A 14,352-nucleotide genomic window follows, 5' to 3' on the forward strand; every position below is an offset into this window, starting at 1 on the left:
GTGTTTGCTTCGGCAACACATATATTAAAATTGGAACGATACAGAGAAGATTAGCATGGCCCCTGCGCAAGGATGACACGCAAATTCGTGAAGCGTTCCAAATTTTTATTTAACTTCGGAGGAAATTATTTTAACTGGTTTTTAGGGTTTTTACGAACTCGGGGTAAGACTCGTTTTTAATATAAAACTTTATTAAATAAAAACTTAATTTAATATACAACTTTTAATATAAGACTTTTTTTAACACAAAATAGTCTTTAAAAAGGAGTTGAAAACGATTGTCCGAACCAAAAACCTCAGTCGATGAAAGTATACTCCCTGCACCAATCACTAGATTAGATAGTCGATGTATGTACACGCTGCAGCGCCTTTCCCTAGATGGTCATTTAATGCATTAGGGTGACTTAGCAGCACTTTTATAAAAAAACGAATATAACCGAGTTTGAGTTGCGCCGTGTACAAGTTCACCTTTTTTAGTCTCACAAGTAAAAACTCTAAAATCTCTAAAGCTTTATTTCAAACCATTTTCTTTGGGCGTCTCTATTTAGAACACTGGAAGAACTGCAATCATTTTTTTAAATAACTTTTTAAAAGAATATTTAAACCATTTAACAATCGGCAAGAATATGTCACTAGTTAACAAAACTTATACAGAGCAATTATACGGACGCGTGTGATGCATCAAAATAGAGCTTTTTTAAGTTAAAGTTATATAAAAATCTCATGAACAAAGTTTTTTCAGTCCAAGTTCTAGCTCTTCAATTTAACTACCTCTTATAGATTCTTTTTATATAGGAACTAATTGTCTTTTTCTTTAGACTGCTTTAAGTTTTGTAGTCCTTCTGTGCTTTAAACAGCATTTGTATAAGTATTTGAATTCTGTTTAACCAATGACTTTGATCAGTGATCGGTGTTGAACTAATTACCTAAGTAGTTGATAATAGTATATGCAATGCTATAAAAAGTAAGAGCCGAATGATTTATTTTTTTTAAGTCAGCATGCTTATCCTATTTGTATAACGAGGGAAGGGGTTGGCAGTTTGCGCTTTGCAGTATTGTGCAAAAAAGAGCGCCAAGAAGATTTTCCGAAGAATCCAAAATTTAAATTCTAACGACAATTCTCCTTAAGTTGAACTTTTTGTTTAAAATGATAGTCATAAAGTCCAATTACAAAGCCATCCTTATAAAAAATATCAGGAATGACTTTGTAATCTTAGGCGTGTTTTTAGCGGCTTTTTCCAGTTCTGATAATGAAATTTTATTTTTATTTTTTATTAGCCAATGTTATTATACCAAGAAGCAAGAAATAACAACAATTTTGAAACTATTTTGTTGCTTTTTGCATTTTTTTTGTCTAAATTTTCTTCTAAAGATAATAATGGTGATGACAAAATTAACACTTTTACAGCCATTTTATTTTTAGATGTTATTTAGCTCATGGCCGTCCTGAAGAGATTTTAATGGGATGGGGGAGGGGGGAGGAGTCGACGTGTCTGCTTTTTGTCGACTAAAGCCAAAATAATTTTTTTTGCCGACCCACTTACGTAAAATAAACAAATAAAAAAGAGTCCTCGCTAGCCGACATTTTTTTTTTTTTTTTTTATACAACTTCAATATATTTTCATATCGTTACGTTACAATTACATAATATAATGCAACGTAAAAAATAAAATTATATATAACATAATATTACCACGTATCATAATAAAAAGTGGCTTAACAAATATAACTAAGTATAACATAAACTAATAGTGTTTCTTATCATAAAAACATGTTGTTGTAAAGGAAAACTCGAAGAAGTCTGAGAAGACTTATCATCGAGTACCTCTTTAAGTTGTTAAATAAAGTCTATTTTATATTTATATATAATCAGAAGTGGTTAAACAGTATACAGTCAGTGATACACGTAAATATTTAGTATAAATTTTGTTGCTAAGTTTAATACATGTCAATATAATTGTTGATATTAAGTATGAGGTGTTTTAATTTATTTTTCAAGTTGGCAGGATTATTTAATACTTTAAGTTCTATATTTTTTGATATTATTTTGTTATATAGGTACGGACCCCGGTAGGAAATAGAAAACCGTGAGAAATTTGTTGTTCTTTTAGGCAGTATGAAGTTGCCTGTTGCTCTTGTTATATATCTATTAGAGTTAACTTGAAAGAAATTATCTAAAAAATACGATGGGACTAGTCCAAGTTTGTATTTAAGCATGAATAGTACATTTTGGTAGATGTTCATTTGGTAAACATTTACCGACTGTCAACTGCAGATCCAGTTTTACCGACTCTATTGTCCCATTTGCCGACTAAAAAAATTCGTAGGGGGGGCTAGACAACCTCTACACCCTACCCCCCTACCTTGGGACGGCCCTGATTTCGTTACGCTAGAATTATCTTGCCGTATAAAATTAGTTTTAAAAATATGTCGTCTGCTAAAGTTTTTATTTTTTAAATTGTTTTATGTCAAAACTCAAAAGAGGTAAGACAAGATAATTCTAACGTCGCGATTTGCTATAAGGTTAGGACGCATGCTCAACCCAATCCATGCTGAGAAACAAGTTTAGATCAGGTAAAAAAAAATTTGATACACAACCCGCAAAATAAGGTTGTTCTTGCAAGACAGCAGAGTGACTGCTACGGTTATATTTTTAAATTTATTTTTAAAGCTTATAAGGTTCGACGCCGGCTCAAGCCATATATGCATCATTGGTTAGGTAGAAGACGTGAACTTTCTGGTTAAATGCTACTTAATGGTGCTCCGTGACAAACCGTTTGAACTTCTTGGTGCACCTAAACAATATATATATATATATATATATATATATATATATATATATATATATATATATATATATATATATATATATATATATATATATATATATATATATATATATGTATATATATATGTATATATATATGTATATATATATATATATATATATATATATATATATATATATATATTTATTTATTTATATATATGTATATGTATATATATATTATATATATATATATATATATATATATATATATATATATATATATATATATATATATATACAAAAATATAAACAGCAAAAACAGCGAAAGTTCCTGTACAAGTCGATAAACAGATTACAGAGAAAACAAAATTATACTAAAAACACAGTATATATTAAAAGAAAACACCATACAGATAATTTTTGTTAAATTATTTTATTTTGCGGACACTTTTTCCGCACCCTGAATATATATATATATATATATATATATATATATATATATATATATATATATATATATATATATATATATATATATATATATATATATATATATATGTATATATATATATATATATATATATATATATATATATATATATATATATATATATATATATATATATATATATATATATATATATATATATATATCTTTAAACAACTTTAATAAGTATTCTACACAATAGAGTGCTAAATGTTCTTAAAAGATCAGAGCAATTATATATAAGTAGAAAATCACTTAACAAAAGCTTTGAAAAAAAAAAAAAAAAAATTTTGTTAAGTGATTTTCTATTTATACATATATATATATATATATATATATATATATATATATATATATATATATATATATATATATATATATATATATATATATAGATATATATATGTGTATATATATATATATATATACATATATATATATATATATACATATATATATATATATATATATATACATATATATATATATATATATATATATATATATATATATATATATATATATATATATATATATATATATATATATATATATATATATATATATATATATATATATATATATATATATATATATATATATATATATACTTTATTTAATTGAATGAATAAAAGCAACTAAATAGTGGGACTTAAAGTTTTATGCCCGAAGGCAATCAACAGCCGTAAATACAAACAAAAAACGTCAAAAAACCGTTTAAAAAACTTAAAAATAAATATCGTAGAACGGTGTTGCGTTAAATAAGTAGCCCGTTAAATAAGTAGACAAACAGTTCTGCGCATGCTTTTTCGCATGCGCAGATATGCTGTTAAGTGTCCGTTAGGTAAGTTACATTTATCGTTAAGTAACCTCGTTCCGTTAGGTAAAGATTTAAGATTACTTGGATTTCATTTTTGGCCATACTTAACAATTTAATTTATTTAAAATTTATTATAAAATGTCAGCTCATAGTTATTCTGTTGAAGATGTAAAGCTTTATCTTTCTGAAAGAGCAATAAATTGCTCTAAATCACAGCGTAAATCATTTTTAAAATATGCAAAAAAATTCAAACTATGGCATAGTTTGAATTTTTTTGCATATTTTACGCTGTTACATAGTACAACTTACCTGTACCTGTTACAACCTGTACCTGTACAACTTACCTGTACCTGTTACATAGTACAACTTACCTGTTACATAGTACAACTTACTTTGCATATTTGACGCTGTTACATAGTACAACTTACCATTTGAAGTATATAATAAGTTAGTGATTATTCAATAAAAATAATTAATGTTTATTAAAAATAACTATTTCTTATTCAACAATTTATTATATAACGATTACATACCGCATAGTCTATGCGGTATGTAATCGTTATATAATAAATTGTTGAATAAGAAATAGTTATTTTTAATAAACATTAATTATTTTTATTGAATAATCACTAACTTATTATATACTTCAAATGGTAAGTTGTACTATGTAACAGCGTCAAAAAACCTGCAAGTACTTTTTAATGACTATGAAAAAACGTTAGCCTTTAAAGATGTCCATGATTCTAATCATGGGGCTCATGTTGGCCTTAACAACACAAGAGCAAAATTAAAAGGTTCTTTCTACTGGCTAGGTAATATTAATGTGTTTTTATAATAGTACTTTTTTAATTTCTATAAGGTTTTTAAGTTCTTTTAAGTGTTGTGCATTTCTTGAACTAAAATGCTGGGCAAATTAAATTTTTTTGTGAGTTATTGGTTAATATCATCATAATAATATATAGTAGCACAACTCTAGTGTTTTAATTTAGTTATATTTTGGTTCATGTCAAACTTTTGTTTTTGTTGAATAATAAGGAATGGTTAATGACATTACCAAATGGGTTAAAGAATGTGACAAGTGTCATAGAATGGAGAAAATAAGAACTGTCGCTCCTGAATTAAAACCTATCAAGGTTAATGGACTGTGGGATTTTTTAGGCATAAGTCTAATTGGACCTCTTCAATATGCAAAGCATGAAAAGAAATATATTTTACCAACAAGTGATTTTTGGAACAAATATATTGAAGTTTTTGCTGTTCCTAAAAAATTAGTATTTTATGTTTCTAAGTGCCTTACTACTTTGTTCTATCGGTCCTCCGAAGAAAACTTTTTCAGACCAAGGCAGGGAGTTTGTAAATAGTTTTTATTCTCCTGAATTCAAATCAAACACGTGATTACCTTACCTGCCTTCCACCCACAAACCAACGGACGAGATTATTAACCTAATAAGACAATTAAGAAATCTCTCTTTAAATTATCTTATGATACCCAGAGCAATTGGGATGAGTTGTTAGAAGCTGTTTTATTTGGTCTGCGCACATGTGTGCAAAAGTCAACTAAATTTACACCATTTTTTTAAATGTTTGGCAGAGAAGCAAACTTGTTCTCCACTTTATCACTGAATAATATTGATTCTGGTACTAATGACAATAACATATTTGAAAATAATGCATTGGATGAGCAAATTCAAGAAAAATTGGGTTCATATAATAAAGTTATTACAGAAGTAAATAACAATATTTGTCGTGCTCAAACAAAAATGAAAAAGTATTATGCCTCAAAACAACTTAAAGGATGGAAATCATTTACATTTTTAGTTAGAAATTACAGAAAAATTGGTCGTAAAGGAAGTCGGATGGAACATGATTGGTTGGGACCTGGAATTATTTCAGAGTTAAAACAAACTGGTGCTACTTTAACTTTCAATGGTAAAGTTTGGAAAAAAACTGTTTCTTTATCTAACATGAAGCCTTATATAGTTGATAAGCAAGTATTGTCAGCAGAATTGCTTTTAAAAGAACATGATTATTGTTTGAAAATGACAAACCAATCATATAAAAAAGAAGATTTAAAAAAAAGGAGTTCTAAAAAGAGGCACATTTCAGAATTGAAATGTTATGACAAAGATAAAAATTATAAATTTATTAAAATGGAAATCTCTACATCATCTCTATCTGACGATAAAAGCATTTTAAAACATAGAAGATTGATTTATCCTGCAATTTCGCTAGATAACAATTTTTATTCAACATTATCAGCACAGTCGATCAAACAATGCATAGATATTTTAAATAATCCATTAGGTTGGCTAGATGATACTTTAATTGATATTGCACAAAGTTTTCTTTCGCATCAGTTTCCTAAAGTAGGTGGGTTTCAAAGTTCTTGTATTTTTAATTCAAATAACTTTGGTGGTTTTGTTTCTGGAAAGTTTGTTCAGATATTTAATGTGAGAAATTCACATTGGGTATTAATAAGTAATGTAACATCTGATAATGGTTCAAATTCTGTTCAATATTATGATTCCCTTTTTACTGATTTTAATAAAAATACTGTTCCATTACTAGTACACAGAGTCGCACGATCAATATTGATAAATGAGGGTATTGAATTCATAAATTTAGAAGTCATGAGATGCCAGAATCAAGACAACGGAAATGATTGTGGGCTTCATGCTATTGCTAATGCTACAGCTTTATGTCATGGAATTGATCCAAGTGTAATTCTTTGGGAAAGAAAAAGTATGAGATCTCATTTTTTGAAGTGTGTTGATAATAGGAAACTGGAGATGTTTCCTTCCATTTTATCTAATGGTACAAAAACCTGCTCAATATCATTTCAATGTGATGATCTCTGCCCTTGTGCATTGAAATAGTGTTTCTGTTTTGTGTCTTCACATCAAGAAAATGTTTAAATTATGAGCTAGTACAATATATTTAAATGTTTATTTACAATATGTAATGACAGCATGTGATGAAACATCAAGTTTTCAGTTATTTTTTATGTTTAAAGAACTTATTTCAGAAACCCTGTATAAAAATAATTAAAAAAAAAATGTTAATAAAAAATTATTGGTTTTAAATTTTTTTGTGGATCATTAATTTCTAAAGTTTGTGGTTTGTGAGGATATTTACTGTATCAAAATATTTTAATTCAATCTAAAAAATCAGTTTCCTTTACTATAAAAAAAAGGCTAATATTTTAAGTCTAGTATTAGTTGAGTCAGTACTTTGGCTTGTTATTAATTTAGTTTTAGATTAGACTTTACTATTGTTAGACTAGAGTTTGTTCAATTTTATATTAGAGTTATATGTAGAGTTTTTAAACTGAATATATTAAAGAAATTTTGTATATTTGCAATTTGTTTTTTCATTCTAAAGTAACTATACTTAATTAAAGAATAGTTACTTTAAATATTTAATCAAAAACCTTTTACTTCTAAATCAGAAATTACCTGATTTCTGACTTTAAAGTAAAAGGTTTTTAATTATTTTTATTTAGGTTTGTAATATTAATTTGTGTAATATTTAGACACTTGAGGTTGTTGAATCCATTTCAGGTTACAAGTGTATTTTTAACTAACTTAGTATTATCTTTTTATTATTATTCTTTATCTTAAATACAAAGATTTTTAAATAAATGTTTTAATAAAATATTTGCATATTTAATTTACAAGTTTCAAAAACTGTAATAAATGCATACTATATTATTATTTTCTAGTAAATAATTGTACTTTTTTTTAGGAATGACAAGCTAAACTCCTTAGTTAAAAGCGGTAAAAGAGTACAATTTAGGTAATCTCAATCTCTGATGTTTGACTGCAAAGACAAGTAACTTCCAATCTAGGAGAGGTAAACGTAAATGAACAGATTTAAAAACAAAGTAAATGTAAATTCATTTTTACCTAATAAATTTTTATAATTTTATTATGTTATCGTATTAGTTTATGAATCTTTTTTCCGCATAAATTTGTCTTGAATGTTATCCCATATGTTTTTTTTATTAGAATTAAGCGTTATGGAAGTTTATTAAAGGTTTCAGAAAATTATTGGATTTTATTCGTCTGCTAATTTTTCCAATTATTAATGAACTTATTATTCAAGATAAAATACTGCGATGAAGGTAACTATTTTATTGAGCATTTTCTACCAGCTAAGAAAATGTTATTGATTTTTTGCTCTTGGTCTTGAAAATTTTGGCCTTGGCCTTGATTGTTTTGGCCTAGGCCTTCAAAAAAGTACATAAAATTAAAGAATTAAAGGTTTTTATCCTTTATTTTTATGTATTTTTGTTTTCGGCTTTCATAAATATCTACAAGTATGTTTTCTTATTGACTTCGTAGAATTTTGCGCATAACTTTGGTTTATTTTTACAACATGTGGTTTATTGTCACAGCAATTGTTAACTACAGTTTTGTTAATATTTGACCTTAACGTTAGGCAAAAATTCAAATCTTTGGTCTTGAAAATGTTTGCGTAGGCCTTGGCCTTGAGACTCTTATCCTTGACCTTGTAACTTTTGGCCTTGGTCTTGGCCTTGCAACTTTTGGCATTGTTAACAACTCTGCTACCAAGCACTTTTTCTAAAGTATTGCAAAATAAACACGCTTCGCAAAAAGCATCCCAAAGAAGGTTATGTCATTAGAATAACACCCATCAGCAATAATCCTAACCCTAGTATCATTTTTTTTTAAGGAAAAAAAAACTTATGCATATAAAACAACGTTACCAATGTTTAAACAAAAAAACTGTTATTTTAAAATAAAAGCCATTTTTTAGTTTTTTGTGTGAAAAATTAATCGTTTTTTAAAATCAGTTTTTAGTAACTAAAGTTAATGCTATATATAAACCGTAAATTGGTTTCACAATAACATTGTAACACTTACCTCGACAACGTTTTTGTTTCAGTTTGACATAAAGTTTGGCTAAACGAACTATGCCTTGATTGCTCAATTAGTCTACTTTTTTAACGAGCTACTTATTTAATGCCTATTGGCGTTAAATAAGTATCCGTATACTAACGCATGCGCAAATATTACATTTTGTCTACTTATTTAACGGGCTACTTATTTAACGCAACAATGGTGTCACGTTAAATAAGTAGATCGTTAAATAAGTAGACAAAATGATATTCTGCGCATGCGTTAGTTTACGGATACTTATTTAACGTATTAAGTCACGTTAAATAAGTAGATCGTTAAATAAGTAGACAAACTGAACAATCGAGGCATTTTGCTAACCCAGACTAACAAATTTAAAAAAAAACATACGTTAACCGAACTAAAAGCATTTTCTTTGCCATGCGAATTGTTATTACTTAAGGGCATTTTTATAGTGATAATTTACTACTTTTAATAATATTTAACTCACGACGTATATTCTAGTCGCAATTTATATCTTTATAGTATAGTATGACAAGAAACACATTTTTAAGAAAAAGCTTTTTGATAGGCCATTCACCCGTATTAATGATATCAAATAAAATACTCATCTCACAAGAAAGTTTATTGTATTCCTAAATAATTTAACTGTGCATTTTAGCAAAATGTTTTACGTTAAATTATTTATCCTTAACCCTTAAACTTAATGATTGTAAAATTTGTAATTGTTACTTGATTCTACGCAGATAAATAGTAAGGACAGCATTCTGATATTATCCCAGAAAAAAGAAAAGAAGAGAATTTATTAGTTCGTGTCTAGCCTTTTTTTGTGTGTTAATTTACCTCCTCAAAGCCGAAAAAGACACTACAGTCAAGGAGGCTGCTTTAGTTGTTTTTACAACCCTCTCTCAAGTCTATAACTTCGAAACACAAACCATGACGATCAAGATCGCTACGCGGAGAAACAAGTTGAGCGCGGTACTGCCAGGGACGCGGTAGCGATCGAACTCAGAACTTTTTAATTATGAGGCGAGCGCTCTACCACTACACCACTACTGTACTACCGTTGAATAACAATCTAGACGGGTATTATTCGACGATTTTAGCGATTTTAATGTATGCATAGCGCAATAATAATAAAATGTGACCTAAACTTAGTTTACTATTTCTTACAATGAGAATGTTTTAAATACAAACGATATTAAAGAAACGACACACTTCATGCTACACTAAAACTTTATTTGGAAAATAAAATCAACATAATAATATCCTTACACATCAATGAGAAAAATAATATCCTTACACAATATAAATAGCAAAATAAAACAACATGGTTTTTAAGTCCTTTTGAAAAAATTTAACTTGGTTGAAACTTGGGCATTTTCGGAAGAAATTCGATTTTTCTACATGGAATTACAAGCCTACATAGAATAGAAATATAGTATAATATAAATAGTATCATGAAATCACAACGAATAAATAAAATAATTATAAAAATGCCTTTGTGCCAGAAGAGTACTTAATAAATGCATTGAATAATGTATGTCAATAAATTGATTTACAAAATGAACTCTAATTGAAGGATTTGAATTTTTAAATCAAATATATGTTAAAAATGTTAAAACAGCCATATCTTTGATGGGCGGACATAAGAGTATAACTGCAAAAGTGTAACTTTTCAGGAGAGCAAAAAAACATTATTATGAACCCAATTATTTTGCTACAGGAGTCATATTTTGAGAAATGGGTTATTACTTTTATTCTGTTTGAACCGAATGGTGTAACTATACTGTTAAAACCATTGATGCCGGCATACACAAGTCACATTTTCTCATATAAATCGTTAAATGGTCAAAAATGCAGTTATACTCTTATGTCCGCCCATCAAAGATATATCAACATGCCAGAATAGTCTATACTTTCACAATATTCTATAAAAAATTGATCAAATATCTCATTATAATTAAAAATTACATAGCCATATTTTTAAATACTACTTTTAGTGTAGTTGTAATAGTAGCTATAATCAACTGCAACAAAATGTATGTAAATAAAGAACTGACTTTAATAACTGTACCTATTGACTATATCTTATATCGATAACCCTAGTTGAATAACTGATGACAGTAAGAAAAAAACAACTACAAAGTGAGCAAAACAAATCATCATGCCAATAACAAAATAAAGAACAAACAATAGTTGACCTAAATTAGCCAATTGTATAACTTTAGACATCTATAAGACACTTACAAAAATAAAATAAGTAATGAATTTTTTAAATATTAACTAGAACATAAGGTACATAAACAAATCAACAATAAAAAACAAAAAAAAACATATTTATGTATATTGATTGAATTTAAATATTCAAATATGTCATAAAACAAAAACAGTAGAAATAACAGGATATATTCACAACATTGATAGTACTAAAGACACACTGTTTATGACAGTATAACACAGTAATAAAAGGAAACATCTCTAATTTACCATTCTCAATACATTTCAGGTAATGCTACCGCATGTCATTATCTTTTTACATAACTAAACTTAGGTTGATACTGCTACACAAAACCATTGCATTTCTTTCTAAGAAAAAATCACAATCATTTTCATGTGCAACTCTATGCACTAACAATGGCGCATCACCTTTACTTAAACTATTAAAAAGTGAATCATAAAACTAAACACACTACTAATGTAAAACAACATCAGGACACATTACTTAGAAACACCCAATATGATTTTCTAACATTAATCGTTTGCATACAACTGTAACTTTCTGAAAAACCACATGAATTAAAACAACTAAAAATGCAAAAAATCCAGATTTTTTAAACTTGGAAACCCAAACATTTTAGAAAACTGATATAAAAACAAACTTTGTGCTATATCAATCAAGGTATCATCAAGCCAGCAAGGTGAGTCTCTTAAAATATCTAAGGCCTTGTCTTTAGACTGTATTGACAAACTTTAAAGAAAACTTTAGAAAAATTTTGAACTTCGACAGCCCCTTTTTACAACGATACTATCATTAACAAATAGCTTTTTTCAAACCTTTACCGCTACCAGTTTAAACTCTGAACCTTTTTCTCATTGATTGGTTTAAGGAAAATAAGCAGACTTTATCAAATAATCTAAAATTTTAGAGTTTTTTGAAGAGTACCAAAAATCTATAAAATAAAGTAGTTGCACAAATTGTTAATTTTTCAATATATTTACTTCAATTATCAGTAATTGTAATAATATATTTTTTTCAAGTTTTATTAAGGCAAGAGGTCCAATAAGGTCTAAGGGAAGTTTGTGTACCTATAGCCAGATTTTTTTAGTGCCCAAATTCAAGTCCCCAGACTTGTCTAAAGAAGGCAAAACTGATACGATCACATCTCTATACTAATTACTTTGTATTAGTATAAGTATATTGACTTATACTAATAAAATTCCATCAAGTAAAAGGGTTTGAAAATTAGTGGCCCTAGGTACAACAAGCTTTTTTTAAACTGTACCTAGGGTCACTTTCTGAAAATTAGATTTAAATCCATAATAAATTTACAGTTAATTTGGTCTTAGATTGTTTTCAATAAGTATTTCTAGTAATACTTAATTGCAACTTTTAAATACATAACAAAATTGACTAATAGTTCTGAGCAAAATCGACAAATAAGTCAATGCATAAAATGGAAGTCCCAAAACAACAGTGAGTTTTGAGATGCTGAGACATAGTATAAAATTAACTTCAGAAACATAAAATAATATAAAATATACAATAATAATTAACTCTTAATCATAAATTATATAAAAGTTTAACTTAAATAGTGGGTTATATATACACATACCACAAAGTTGACACTTTTTTATTATAATAATTTATTATTCCATCAGGGACTGCTAAACATCTTCAACAAAGTAATTATAGACTCGCATTTTAATTATATAATTTTAAAAAATTTTAAAACATGATTATTTTTGTTTTTTGAGTTTATACCTAACGGAAACAAGGCTACTTATTTAACGATAGATTTAACCTACCTAACGGAAGCTTTGCGCTGTATCTGCGCAGGCGTTACGCTTGCGCAGAGCTGACTGTCTACTTATTTAACGATCTACTTATTTAACGCGACAACGGATTCAGACGTGATAGACAAATCTGAGTAAAAACAAAACAAGAAGCCGTTATAGTTTACTCTTGTGTCAAATAAAGAGAGCAAGAATTTCTTTGAATGTCGACACTGGGATACTATTTCATTCTTTTTGTTTAGTAAATTTGTTCCACTATGTGATAAAGTTACATATTTTTCATAGAGACAGAGGTGGCATATTTTTGTTGTAAGATTATAGGGTCTGCAACGTTTAATTATTCTCCACGTTAAGATAGGCTTTATGTTTTGATCTTTCAAGCTCCATACTTCCTTTGAAACTTCAGTGTCGTTTCTGTATTTAACTGAAGCAAAGTATTTTAGATGATTAGCGTATCTTAATTTAAATGATGTGTGACTAATACCAAAATATACTTTTTTGTTACCTTCATTATTAATTGTAGCTTGGTAAACAATATTGTTGAACAAACACTGCTCGTTTAATGGACAAATTGATTTATTTACACAGTTGCATTGCTTGTATATATATATATATATATATATATATATATATATATATATATATATATATATATATATATATATATATATATATATATATATATATATATATACATATACATATATATATATATATACATATATATATATATATATATATACATATATATATATATATATATATATATATATATATATATATATATATATATATATATATATATATATATATATATATATATATATATATATATATATATATATATATATATATATATATATATATATATATATATATATACTCAAACCTCTTTTTGTGCGGTAGATAGGGACGGCATAAAAGAAAACGCATTAAAAAAAATCACATTAAACTTCAGGAGTACCTTATTTATTTATTTATTTAACTTTTATTTCGCTGATTGAACAATATTACAATTTTTCATATAAAATAAATAACATCGTAAACATAAAAAACCTTTATAAAAAACGTTTTTAATCTTTTTAATTTATAATATATATATATATATATATATATATATATATATATATATATATATATATATATATATATATATATATATATATATACTGTTATAATTAGTCAGGGACTCAAAGAAGGTAAGGATGATGCGTTTATCATCACAACCTTTTCATAGAGCCCCTTTAGTCACCATTGAAATAAAAATAAAAAAACACTTTAATTTTTAAATAAAAATATAAAAATTAATAAAAATTAAAACACATAAGAAGAAAAAATAAAAAATAAATAAAAAGAAAAAATACAAAAAAATCTGAAA

At 26.8% G+C, this 14,352-nt stretch overlaps 1 long non-coding RNA gene and 1 other non-coding gene across 2 annotated transcripts; one reads left to right on the top strand and one right to left on the bottom strand.

Moving 5' to 3' along the window:
• Window positions 1-107, top strand: LOC124818019 (U6 spliceosomal RNA). Its single transcript, XR_010640568.1, has one exon. It is a non-coding gene; the product is annotated as a U6 spliceosomal RNA (small nuclear RNA).
• A 10,072-nt stretch (window positions 108-10,179) lies between these two features.
• LOC136084079 (uncharacterized) lies at window positions 10,180-13,025 on the bottom strand. The gene is made up of 2 exons (XR_010640317.1): window positions 12,794-13,025; window positions 10,180-10,378 (listed from the first exon to the last, which is right to left on the bottom strand). It is a non-coding gene; the product is annotated as an uncharacterized LOC136084079 (long non-coding RNA).
• Between the last annotated feature and the right edge of the window lie 1,327 nt (window positions 13,026-14,352).

This window comes from Hydra vulgaris, chromosome 08, assembly GCF_038396675.1.
Source record: "Hydra vulgaris chromosome 08, alternate assembly HydraT2T_AEP".
In the NCBI taxonomy this organism is placed as follows: Eukaryota; Metazoa; Cnidaria; class Hydrozoa; order Anthoathecata; family Hydridae; genus Hydra; species Hydra vulgaris.